The sequence below is a fragment of the Cervus canadensis genome, chromosome 24 (genome assembly GCF_019320065.1).
Source record: "Cervus canadensis isolate Bull #8, Minnesota chromosome 24, ASM1932006v1, whole genome shotgun sequence".
Lineage (NCBI taxonomy): Eukaryota > Metazoa > Chordata > Mammalia > Artiodactyla > Cervidae > Cervus > Cervus canadensis.
Window position 1 is genome coordinate 52,057,271 of NC_057409.1, and position 13,751 is coordinate 52,071,021.

Below are 13,751 nucleotides of genomic sequence, written 5' to 3' on the forward strand. Positions count from 1 at the left end.
ATAAATAAATATACCAATATTTACTCTCTGGCACATATGCCCTTAGTGATAAAAATAAATAAAATCCTAGGTCTCAAAAATATCTCTGGTTTATAGACTGAACATCCCATACACCAAATAGTACAAAAACAAACACCTAGATAACAGGCCAGTGAGTTCTCTTATTACTGCATAATTTCTGATACTTCCTAACTGGTGACCCTGTTCTCCAGTTAAAACTTTCTCCAAATGTAATTTCTAGTGAAAAGTCTTCTTTATAAAACTAATCCAAATGATGTTAAAATATAAAATGCTTCCAATAGATATTAACTGTTTCAGTAAGCCTTACCTTTTATGAGCTTCCCTGGTTGCTCGGATGGTAAAGCGTCTGCCTACAATGTGGGAGACCTGGTTTCAATCCCTGGATTGGGAAGATCTCCTGGAGAAGGAAATGGCAGCCCACTCCAGTATTCTTGCCTGGAAAATCCCATGGACAGAGGAACCTGGTGGACTATAGTCCGTGGGGTCACAAAGAGTCGGACACGACTGAGCGACTTCACTTTTATTTTTCAAAGCAAAAGTAATCCTCCTAATAAATGCCACTTTTAAATGTCTTTTTACCTTTTTTCTGACAGATTTCTCAAGGTTATTAATGAGAATCCTAAATAATTATGGTGCAAGGCCCTTTATGTTCTGAAACCTCCAATTCCACCTATTCTGAAAAAAACTTTTGATTTTCTGGATACCTTAGCCATTGAGCCACTTTATTTGCTCATTTACACCTTTTTTCCCACTTTAATTTCCAGTACATGTTTATTGTTACTGAGACCTGTGCTTAAATCACAATTTCTCTTTCAGTAGCTATGTGATATGCATAACTTTTCTATTTCTTTATTTCTATAGTAAAAAAATCACATTTGTTAATCTATGGAATCATTGCAATATTTATAAAAATACTTTATATGAAAGCAACATGTAAGTAATATTGCTTAATCAATATTAGGGCTTTTTGGTGCCTCAATGATAAAGAATCTACCTGCCAGTGCAAAAGACTCAGGTTCAAACCCTGGGTCAGGAAGATACCCAGAGAAGGAAATGGTAACCTACTCCAGTATTCTTGCCTGGAAAATGCATGGACAGAGGAGCCTGGCAGGCTACAGTCCATGGGGTCACTAAAGAGTCAGACACAACTTAGCGACTAAACAACAACAGTCAGCATTAATTTTCATTTTCTCCTCACTCCTATTTGCATCAATGTCACTCCCTATTTTCATCAATTTATTGCCAACCACCTTACAAGCTTTGCTCAAGCAATCTCTTTAATGTATTCATGGTCATTCAGTCACCTTCTACTAATAATATAAATCTTGAATTGTAGTTTTTTGTAGAGCTCAAGTTTTATTTTATTTATTTATATATATATTTTGAAACAATTGTAATTCACTTTTCCAGACAGACCCTGCACTTCATAATTTTTAAAATGTTGATGAGAAAAGTTTAAAAAAAAAATAGGACTAATCTTGGTGCAGATTTAATAGTCAACCTATTAGTGACGCTACATATATATATATAAATTATACAGCCCAAACTTTGAGCAATGTGTTGCCAATCTACTGCATGTTTTTTTTTTTTAATTGCATGTGTAGCACTCAGTATAAAAATAATCCACCAAATCTGAGTCCATGGGTCAGCTGTCCTGGAATATAAGGCTTGTATATACTCAGGAAAATTGGTCCACTTAGAGGTCATAAATCCAAGATGGCTGGCGCCATTATAGGAAGAAGGAAATCTGAATACAGAAATACAAGCGCACAGAAGAATGCCACGTGAACACAGACGCATCAACTGGCATTGTGTGTGCTCAGTATGTGCCACTCTTCGCAACCTCATGGACTGTAGCTTACCAGGCTCCTCTGCCCGTGGGGATTCTCCAGACAAGCATACTGGAGTGGGTCGCCATGCCCTCTCCAGGGGATCTTCCCAAACCAGGGGTGAACCCAGGTCTCCCGCATTGCCGGCAGCTCCTTTACTGTTTGTGCTACCAAGGAAGCCCTACCACATATCAAGAAATAGCAAAATTGGCAGCAATTACCACAAGCTAGAAGAAAGGTTTTTGTCAGGAAATTAATATAGTGACTATCAGAATCTTAACCAAAGAAGTTGAGGTGGGAAATTAAGTTTTGAGTATTAAATGATTTGTTCTGTTGTATAGGTTTGTATGGAGTGAGGCTGTACTTTAACTTAAGCATTGTTTTCTGAACAGAATTCATGTTATTACCATTACCCTAACTGGCTGAAATGTTTTTAATATCTAAGTTTAAGATGTAGAGGGAGGTAAATTAATTCCAAAATTTCCCTGAATATGCTGAATTTCCCTGAATTCACTCATAGGTGTGCTGAGTGCTTGCACACATACACATGAACACACTTTCAAACATGTCACTTTACACCTAATAACATGAGTAGTTTAATTAGCCTTGTGAAAAGGACCAGGCTTTATAAACACAAGACAAATCATTAGGATAAAGAACATAACATCAGACCATAAGAGTAAAATAGTTGAATAACTGATATACATGACAGATTATAGGATATGTATTGTGTTGTACACAATACATATTATGTGTTATAGTATGTGTTGATGTCAGTAGGTGACATGTTGTAGTGATTTAGTTGACATTCCCCACAAATTATGGAAATTTCAGACATTTCCTCAGGATAATAGAAATAAGTAAATGCTCCTCAGCACAAGTGTCATTTTGTGGAATTCAAGTGATGATAGGACTTTCCCAGGTGGCTCCGTGGTAAAGAATCCGCCTGCCAACACAGGAGACGCAGATTCAATCCCTGAGTAGGGAAGATCCCCTGCAGGAGGAAATGGCTACCCACTCCAGTATTCTTGCTGGGAAATCCCATGGACAGAGGAGCCTGGTGGCATATTATTTACATATTATATTATAACTTATTATGAATTAAATATAATTTATCTAAATATAATAAATTATATACTAAGTGGTTAGATATAATTATAGATATGGTTAGATATAAAATAAGATCACTGCCAAAACTAAGTCATAAAACATGGGAGCAAAGTTGGTGTATCTGATGTGTAAAAAATGGTGTATCTGATTCATGTACATTATAGTTAATCTCAAGTTATGGTGGATCAGATGACCCTCTTGCCCTAGAAAGAAAGGAAAAAAAAAAATCCTACCTCTATCCAATATTCTTTTGGTTTAAACCACAATCTCCTCTAAAATGAGATTATTAACATATTGCAGCTAGCACTTCTCAGCCTTATGCATGAAAGTTTTTATCAAGATTTTCTTTAAGAGTTTCTGTAAAGCTAGGGGGAAAGGGAAGCAGATGAGGAAATGGGATGGAGACACCAAATCCTAACTTGCTTCCTGATTTTATACACAGCTGCTATTGGGGAAAGCATTTAAAGTACTGGTTCACCAGTTCTTTTAAGTTTTCTTATAGCTGCCATCAGAAGGTTTACAGAATTGCCCTAATATTTGTGTATATCTCTTCAGACTCCAAATCTGCAGTACTTATAATATGTACATTAAATAATACAAAATTTTAAAAATTTTCTCTTGCCAAAGGATAAAATGACAACCTACACACTGGAAAAGAATATTGGCAAAGTACTAATGGAAAAAGACTCATTAAGAATACATGAAGAACTCTGAAAACTCAACCATAAAAAGAAAAAAATTCAATGGACAAAAGACATGAATAAATATTTCACAAAAGAAAACATACAGATAGCAAATAAGGTCATGAAAAGATGGTCCACATCATCAGCTATTAGGGAAATGCAGATTAAAATCATGATATCATTTCAGTCCTTTCAAAATGGGTAATATAAAAAAAAAAAATAGTAACAGCTCCAAATGTTGCAAGGATATAGAAACATTAAATCACTCACATACTGCTGATAGAAATATAAAATGGTAAGGCCACTCTGGAAACAGTTTAGTTTATAAACTGTTTTAAATATAAACAGTTTACATTTTAGTTCTTGTAAAACTAAATATACTACTACCAAACAATCCAGCAAAACACAATCTCACACATTATCCAGAGACATAAAAATATGTTTTCATGCAAAACTCTGCACATGAATGCAGGTAGGAATGATTAGGAACTTTATTCATAATGGCCCAAAACCAGAAACAACACATTCACCCTTCAAAAGGTGAGTGATTAAACAAACTGGTAAGATACGGTACACATCCATATCATGGAATGCTCAGTGCTCAGCCGCTCAGTCATGTCTGACTCTTTGCAACCCCATGGACTATGGCTCACCAGGCTTCTCTGTCCATGGAATTTTCGAGGCAAGAATACTGGAGCAGGTTGCCATTTCCTACTCCAAGGGATTTTCCCAACCCAGGAGTCGAACCCATGTCTCTTGAGCCTCCTGCATTGGCAGGTGCATTCTTTACCATGGAATACTTCTCTGCAATAAAAATGTGTTACTGAAAAACACAATAAACTGAATAAATTTTCAGGGAATAATGTAGAGTGAAAAAAGCCAATCCTCAGTGTTCACATACTATATGATTCAATTTTCTTAGCGTCCTAAAATTATACATTTATAGAAATAGAGAACAGATTAATGGTTGCCAGTGGTCAGAGTCAGAGAACCTGAGGAGTAATGGGTATGGCTTTAAAAGGGCAACAGGAAGTATCCTTATGATGATAGATTTTCCAGGAAGTGGAAAAAATCAATGCCAACATCTTGGCTGTAATGTTATCATAATATAGTTTCATAAGATGTTATCACTGAGAGAAACTGGGTAAGAAATACAAGGGATCCCTCTGTATGATTTCTTAAAACTGAATCTGTATCCATATTTATGCCAAAATAGCTTAATTAAAATTTTGATTTTTAAAAAATCTTGAATAAGAAATCAGCCTATTTTAGTATATCAAAATAAGGCATTTAACTAGATTAATTTACTTAAATTAGTGTTTCCTTTCAAAGTTAAACCACCTGCTTTTCAAAGAGAAATTAGCATATCTTTTGTAATTCATTTAAAATCAATGTTATCTGAAAAAAATAATTTCTATCTTAACACATAGCATTTTATCAAAAAAAAAAAATTTAACTTGCCTATCTCCTCTGACAGGCTGCTTTCAGAACACCATTTTCTTTATCTTAAATACCTAGAACAGGGGCTAGCTTTTAGTAAAATCAAAATGAAATTAAATCAAATGACTGAATAAATTATAGGTTGTCAACTCAATATTGCAACCAGAAGTAAATTATTAAATTGACTTTGTTAGCAGTACACTGAAAGACAATCATTTAACTGAACAGTATGTCCTCTTTCCCCCCATTATGGCCCTTGCTTGTTTCATATTGGGTTTGGCCAAAAAGTTTGTTTGGGTTTTTCTGTTAACATCATATAGAAAAATCTGAACGAATCTTTTGGCCAGCCCAATATATTCATTAGTTGATTAATTCCTCCTCTTCTCTACACAGTTGGTGCACATTTAGAAGATGCTCCTCACCTCATGTTAATTTAGAAGGCAAATCCATATGGACAATTCAAGATGCAATAGGACTGTAGACACTACAGTGGCCATGTTATTTACATTTAAATATATAAAGGATGTGTGTATATATATAAAACTCCCAACGTAAAGCTGACCCAGTCAGTATATAACAGTGAGCGACTTGCAGTCAGTGGCATACTGCATAACTTCCCATGGGTAAGGATAAAGGATGACGTCCCAGGAATTTACTTTTATTTTTAAATATGTAAAACTGTAGTCAACATATATTACTAAAATGTCAAAACAGTAGTGCTAACTCTGTTAAGGGAATATGTGTGTCTCTGAGGGTAGAATATATAATTTTCTTTGTAAGCATCTTTCTTAATTCTAGGAAAATGTCAGAAAAAATAAGATCTATATACTATCTGATTTGGTGCCTAACCTAAAGAATCAGTATGACCTCATGAAAAAGGACAGACTTTATTATACTATTCTTTTAATTTCTTGAAATGTGTATTCATTAACTTAAAGGGAAGTGAATGGAGAAGTCACAGTATAAAGGGAATGGCCTCAAACACTGAGTATAATTAAAACTGGAATAAGGATGAATAACTGACTGATATTAAATTGTTAGAATTCTTAAAAGGAAACATTATCATGTAAGAAATTATTTGATACAAACACACTAGGACACAAACACCAGAACACTTTTTAAAACATAAGACAGAAATATTTTGAACATTTTAGATGTGGATCAATAATACAACTGATGACTCATTCCAGTTTAAGAAAGGATGCTTTGGTAGAAGTGAGAAGACAGCCTCAAAACCAAAAACCACACTTCTACTTCCCCAAGTCAGAGAAACGGTTTCTTACAGCTACTCCCCAGATCCAACGACACAGTCATTGTAACAGGGTAGGATGTGATGTATCCGTGAGTGTACTGTGGAGAAAAAAGATCGAGAACCACTCAAATAGAGTACAGAACTCTATATGGTGATTAAGAAATGAAATGTGATTCATTTTTCTGACAAAAGAAAAAAGATGTTGAATAGGATTATCTTGTATTTAATTTTTTTCATTTATTTTTATTAGTTGGAGGCTAGTTACTTTACAATATTGTAGTGGGTTTTGTCATACATTGACATGAATCAGCCATGGATTTACATGTATTCCCCATCCCGATCCCCCCTCCCACCTCCTTCTCTTCCCGATCCCTCTGGATCTTCCCAGTGCACCAGGCCCGAGCACTTGTCTCATGCATCCAACCTGGGCTGGTGATCTGTTTCAACGGAGACAACATCACTCATTATCAGAGAAATGCAAATCAAAACCACAATGAGATATCATTACACGCCAGTCAGGATGGCTGCTATCCAAAAGTCTACAAGCAATAAATGCTGGAGAGGGTGTGGAAAGGGAACCCTCTTACACTGTTGGTGGGAATGCAAACTAGTACAGCCACTGTGGAGAACAGTGTGGAGATTCCTTAAAAAACTGGAAATAGAACTGCCATATGACCCAGCAATTCCACTCCTAGGCATACACACAGAGGAAACCAGATCTGAAAGAGACACGTGCACCCCAGTGTTCATCACAGCACTGTTTATAATAGCCAGGACGTGGAAGCAACCTAGATGCCCATCAGCAGATGAATGGATAAGGCAGCTGTGGTACATATACACCACGGGATATTACTCAGCCATTAAAAAGAATTCATTTGAATCAGTTCTAATGAGATGGATGAAACTGGAGCCCATTATACAGAGTGAAGTAAGCCAGAAAGATAAAGAACATTACAGCATGCTAACACATATATATGGAATTCAGAAAGATGGTAATGATAACCCTATATGCAAAACAGAAAAAGAGACACAGATGTATTTAATATTTTATATAAATTCCTAAAATATGAAGAAAATTATTTTAAAGCCCTTCATTTCAACTAATCCTCAAAATGAAAATATTAAAAAAAATTTAGATTTAAACATAATGTAATTAGTATATACTTGCTTCATAAATTTATTTTATTACTGTCTATTACTAATTTAAAAAATAACAATGCAAATACAAATTAAGGTTGTTTTGTGGCTGTGTACTAAAAATAATGTCTAAATAATACCACTAGGAAGTGTTAAAGCAATAGTATAGTACCATAACTCTATTAATGCCATTTACTAATGAATAAGAATACATTGTTTTTCTTTATCACAGCCTGAAGAGCTGTGATGTTTATTCAGTTGAGTTCAGTAGGGCACAAGACGCTTTCCACTTTTACTGACTTAAACACAACAGGAACCATATGCTCAAACTGTGACGCACTGACTGGCTGTTAGAATGGCTTTCTTCACATCAGTATGTTGAAGGCCTGCCTGTTAGTCTTTCCATTATGAATTATACATTTAGAGACCTATACATCAATGAAATTATTATTACTTACTTTGATATTATCTCATAAATTGTAAACCCACAAATATAGAATCGTGATCTCTATGTCTAATTGTACAAAAATATAAATATATACATATACATGCATGTTAAAATACAGATTTCAATTATATTTAAAAAGACTGAAGGATAACATAAAATTCAGTAAATATATCCATAGATCTTGTTTTTTTCACTGATTTCAAGGTCCAACATTACTAAATTATAAAAGGATACAAAGTTATAAATTTCATCCCAAAATACAGATAGCTATCACTGAAGTTATCTAGCTATTTGATATTAGTTATAATCAGGTTGATTCCTCTTCTCTATTTCTATGGGAAAGCAAATCTGTCTTCAACATACATAAAGAAAAAGAGTGAGAGTGAGATAGAGAGAGAAGGAGGGAGGGAAGGAAGAAGGAATCAAAAAAAAAAAGGAAGGAAGGAAGGCTGATAGAAGATATATAACAAGTATCTTTCCTATTTCCAGGGTTGCCAGTTTCTGTCACATTTTAAACTTTTTTTCTTGTTTCTAACTTAACTGTTTTTCCTGTTTTCCATTCTACTCAGTGAAGCTTTGTTCTGTTCTGCTTTTTTAGTTTCCCTCTACATTTACTTATACATTTAACTATACACGGTTCTTGTTTGTGCACTAAAATAATCTGGTCAAGTGTGGGATTTTACAGTTCAGCCTCTACCTTGACTTTAACCTTTTTTCAGATCCCTGATCTTTAGAAGCTGCTCACTGAACCACTTGCTCTCAGCTCGAGCACATTCCTACTGCTCCCTCATCATTCCTGTCCACAATAATCCATTGAAATCCTAGATAATTATTGTGTACAACATTTTCATATCACTGTCTTTTGATGAATCCTTCTCTTCTTTCAGAAAATGGCACAAAAAAGTTATTTTCCAAACAAAGGAAATGTTTGTCCCACAAGAGGAATTCTAATGCTAGCTCTTAATTACTTTGTTGTTTGGGACTTCCCAGGTGGCACTTGTCAATGCAAGAGATGTAAGAGACACTGGTTTGATCTCTAGATGTGGGTCGGGAAGATCCCTGGAGGAGGGCATGGAAGACCACTTCAGTATTCTTGCCTGGAGAATCCCATGGACAGAAGAGCCTGGCCAATGTCCATAGGGTCACAAAGAGTGCATGCTAAGTCACTTCAGTTGTGCCTGACTCTTTGCAACCCCATAGACTGCAGTCCACCAGGCTCCTCTCTCCATGAGATTCTCTAGGCAAGAATACTGGAGAGGGTTGTCATTTCCTTCTCCAGGGATCTTGCCAACTCAGAGATCCAACTCCTGTCTCTTACTTCTCCTGCATCAGCAGATGGGCTCTTTACTACTAGCACCACCTGGGCATCCTATACACTATTACCTTACTGCTTCCAAACTCAGAGAGAAACTAGTTACATTTCTTCTCTCTTATCTTTTAGTTTATAGGTAAAGATGAAGACAGGGAGTAAAATGATCAAAGGCCATTTCAAATCAACAGTGCTCAACTTCAACATTTGAAAGCCTGGCTTCAAATAAATGCACAATAAATTCTTGACCACTCCTTTCTTCACTAACTATTAGCTTTTAAAGATACAAAAAGGAATTCATATTCTAATAAGTCACATTTATATAAAAGGGATGTACTTTTGTCCTGAGTTTGTGTGCTTAGTATTTTTTTTTTTTTTGTAGTTCAGAAAGAAAAGGAAAACACAAAATTCTTCTGCATCAAATTGCTGAATTTTCAGAAATTACCTAATTCATATGTTCTCATCAGATGTGATATCATGCCCTAGACCTGGTGCACTGTAAATTTCTGGAAGTAATTGGGAGGATTGAAGCTGACATTTTATGAATGGAGTCAAAGATGCTAGATTACCTAAAATCTATAGGTCTCTACCACCCAAGAAAGATTTATACTATATTCTTCCTTAATCTTTGAATATTCAACTGTGGTATTCATGAAACAAAAAACATGTATATAAATATCCAAGCATAGAACCTAACCCAAGCATTTAATGTAAACACAAAGGCTTTTTTTTTTTCTTCCACAATATGCATAGTAAATTTGAGAAGCACTGTTCTAGAGTACATACTGAAGTGGGCAGCCATTCCCTTATCCAGGGGATCTTCCCCACCCAGGGACTGAACCAGGTCTCCTGCATTGCAGGCAGATTCTTTACTGTCTGAGCCACCAGGGAAACCCCACAGGTGAAAGAGAAGAGTGAAAGAGCTGCTTTAAAACTAACTCAACATTAAAAGAAATGAAGACTGTGACATCTGATCCCATCACTTCATGGCAAACAGATGGGAAAAAAGTGGAGACAGTGACAGATTTTATTTTGTTGGGCTCCAAAATAACGATGGTGACTGCAGCCATGAAATTAAAAAACACCTGCTCCTTTGAAGAAAAGCTATGACAATCAAGCCACTGTATCAAAAAGCAGAGACATCACTTTGCCGACAAAAGTCCATCAGTCAAAGCTGTGGTTTCTCCAGTAGTCATGTATGGATGTGAGAGTTGGACCATAAAGAAGGTCGAGCACCAAAGAATTGATGCTTTTGCACTATGGTGCTGGAGAAGACTCTTGAGAGTCCCTTGGACTGCAAGGAAATCAAACCAGTCAATCTTAATGGAAATCAACCCTGAATATTCGTTTAAGGACTAATGCTGAAGCTGAAACTCCAAAACTTTGACCACCTGATGTGAAGAGCCAACTCACTGGAAAAGACCCTGATGCTGGGAAAGATTGAGGGCAAAAGAAGGAGGCAATAGAAGATGAGATGGTTGGAGAGCATCACTGACTCAATGGACATGAGTTTGAGCAAACTCAGGGAGATAGTGAAGGACATAATATTTCAAGATAGTGAAAGTAGTACAACAAAATCTATGCTACACAGAGTGGCAATGATAAGTTCATGACATGAAAAGACTAATCCAGACACTTGTCAATCTTTCAGAAGTTATATACTTATAGACTTTTATTGAATTAATTCAGATTTTTTTTTTCCCAATTTTGCTTCTTCTTCACCATGGACAAGTTTCTTAGACACTTTATGACTCAGTTTCCCTATCTATAAAATAATACCTGTTTCATAGACTTATTGTAAATATATATGTGCTAATATGCATAAAGCACTTGGAACTGATAAGCACCAAATAAATATTCCAATCATCATTACTATTAAAACTGATAAAGGAGGAATAAAAAGGGTAAATTGCAAGGACAGCTTTTTTCAGGGGGGACTGAAGAGGATTTACCTAGGCAAGCATTATAGTTAACTCATGAGGAAATGATGGGGATATTAAGTTGCTGACAATGATGTTAGAAATATATCAGGGAGAAGCAAGCTTCAATTTACAAAGTATTAGGATAGACAAGGAATATATAAGGTGATCATATAATTGAATAGAAACTTGAGCTGACAAGAATAGTTCCACATGTGGTATGGGGAATCTATGGTCTTATCTAGAGAAATGAACAAAGGAAAGGTACAGAGTATGTATTTCCACATAATTTTAATATAAATGAAAAAAAGAATAAAAAGGATATCAAGAATAATCTTCAGTGGGAAATTATTATAAAAAACACAAAAAGCTAAAGGGAATATGTTAAAATGGGAGGGGAAAGCCCCACCTAATACAAGTATATGTATGTTATTAACCATAAAAAATCACACCACTTGATGGTCAGCCATCTTTTTCCAACCAGAAATTTACCTAAATCATTATTCCAAAATCCTTGAAGTTATTAGTCTCATGTAATAACATTCATCATTCAGTAATAGCCACAGTAATAATATTAATGACAATGATAATACTCTTAATAATAATATAGCCAATATCTAACACTACTTATTATTTATTTTTGATACCAAAGAAAAAATAAAATGTCAATTGTATATGAGAAGACAAATGTACAAAGCCATTAACAAACAGCTGTATTCTAAACTCAGTGCTTTTGACATACAAAACAATGACTCCAAAAGTCAGTTTACTGAAACAAACTTACTTTTAAGTTCTCTTATAACTCTTTTCACTCAGCTTTGTTCATAAATGTTACTGGATTTTTCAGTTTCTTCCCATCCATATCAGACTGTGTCTTTTTGACAAGTTTACTTCTTAAAAAATTAGTACATAGATATTTCTTGCAATTAATGTCAGCAAAATACAGTAAGATTCTCTAAGTCACAAGAATTCAGTATGTTGGTTCGTTGGAAATACTTGTCATTGGGGTTATCTACACTGAGACTTATGTACCAGAAGGCAAAATATTAATGTCCAAAATATTAGATTTGAGAACAGAGTGACAAAAAAAGACTTAATAAGAAGAATTAATATAATATTAATTAATAAAGAAGTATTTTTGAAATTCTCATTAATTATCTAATTTTTACAATTACCCAGTGAGAAAATATTCATATCACCATTTTGATGAAGAATATAAGACACAGAGAATCAGTATTCTGAAGATGACTCTGAGAATGAAATCTTAATGAAATGAGTTAATGTAACCCTAAAGGAAGCATCACTATGAACAAAGCTAGTGGAGGTGATGGAATTCCAGCTGAGTTATTTCAAATCCTAAAAGATGATGCTGTGAAAGTGCTGCACTCAATATACCAGCAAATCTGGAAAACTCAGGAGTGACCACAGGACTGGAAAAGGTCAGTTTTCATACAAGTCCCAAAGAAAGGCAATGCCAAAGAATGCTCAAACTACCAAACAATTGCACTCATCTCACACCCTAGTAAAGTAATGCTCAAAATTTTTCAAGCCAGACTTCAACAATATGTGAACTGTAAACTTCCAGATGTTCAAGCTGGTTTTAGAAAAGGCAGAGAAACCAGATATCAAATTGCCAACATCTGCTGGATCATCAAAAAAGCAAGAGAGTTCCAGAAAAACATCTATTCATGCTTTATTGACTATCCCAAAGCCTTTGACTACGTGGATCACAATAAATTGTGAAAAACTCTGAAAGAGATGGAATACCAGACCACCTGACCTGCCTCTTGAGAAATCTGTATGCAGGTCAGGAAGCAACAGAACTGGACATGGACTGGTTTCAAATTGGGAAAGGAGTACGTCAAGGCTACATATTGCCATTCTGCATATTTAAATTCTATGTGGAGTATATATCATGAGAAACGCTGGGCTGGGGGAAGCACAAGCTAGAATCAAGATTGCCGGGAGAAATATCAATAACCTCAGACATGCAGATGACACCACCCTTATCGCAGAAAGTGAAGAGGAACTAAAAAGCCTCTTGATGGAAGTGAAAGAGGAGAGTGAAAAAGTTGGCTTAAAGCTCAACATTCAGAAAACTAAGATCATGGCATCTAGTCCCATCACTTCATGGGAAATAGATGGGGGAAACAGTGGAAACAGTTGCTGACTTTATTTTGGGGGGCTCCAAAATCACTGCAGATGGTGACTGCAGCCATGAAATTAAAAGACACTTACTCCTTGGAAATAAAGTTATGACCAACCTAGACAACATGTTAAAAGCAGAGACATTACTTTGCCAACAAAGGTCTGTCTAGTCAAGGCTATGGTTTTTCCAGTGGTCATGTATGGATGTGAGAGTTGGACTATAAAGAAAGCTGAGCACCAAAGAATTGATGCTTTTGAACTGTGGTGTTGGAGAAGACTCTTGAAAGTCCCTTGGATTGCAAGGAGATCCAACCAGTCCATCCTAAAGGAGATCAGTCCTTGGTATTCATTGGAAGGGCTGATGTTGAAGCTGAAACTCCAATACTTTGGCCACCTGATGTGAAGAACTGGCTCATTTGAAAAGACCTTGATGTTGGGAAAGATTGAGGGCGGGA